This window comes from Myotis davidii, unplaced genomic scaffold, assembly GCF_000327345.1.
Source record: "Myotis davidii unplaced genomic scaffold, ASM32734v1 scaffold449, whole genome shotgun sequence".
NCBI lineage: Eukaryota > Metazoa > Chordata > Mammalia > Chiroptera > Vespertilionidae > Myotis > Myotis davidii.
Window position 1 is genome coordinate 987711 of NW_006383007.1, and position 537 is coordinate 988247.

The window sequence follows — 537 nt, forward strand, 5'->3', positions numbered from 1 at the left end:
AGGGTATGTTCTTTTTTTTTTTTTTTTTAGTTTTATTCATTTCAAACGGGCCAGATCCGGCCCACGGACCGTAGTTTGCCCATGGCTGCTTTAACCACTTAGCAACACTACCCATGGCAAGGGCAAGGGATATATTTTAAGCAAGTGGAACAGAAATTAAACACATCTCTTGCAGTCATATTATTTTGGCAAGAAATGGGTCACATGGGCTCATCTGTTGCATGGGACGCTGGGAGATAGAGTGTCTAGCTGATTAGTCAGGTGCCCAGCTAAAAGTTTGTTAACTAGAAGAAGGGAAAGATAGATTTGGGGACATATCTGGAATATGCCATTAATGGGAAGGAAGTATTTTTGTGGGTGAATGTCCTCAGAGGAATACTTTAGAAATTTTATTCCCCTTCTCCTAAAGCCCAATTTGGTCATTTTAAGATATGCCATAACCATGTCTAGCATTAAATTCTTGTCCCCACCCAAACACACACAGTTCTTGAGTTGAGTTTGAGAACTGGTTTCTCTCTTTTGCCTGTGGTTTTCCCT

At 40.8% G+C, this 537-nt stretch overlaps 1 protein-coding gene across 1 annotated transcript in view; it reads left to right on the top strand.

The window, feature by feature from the left end:
* FRAS1 (Fraser extracellular matrix complex subunit 1) overlaps positions 1-537 on the top strand; it is a 479756-nt gene that overhangs the window by 414208 nt on the left and 65011 nt on the right. The gene's annotated exons all lie outside the window — the stretch shown is intronic.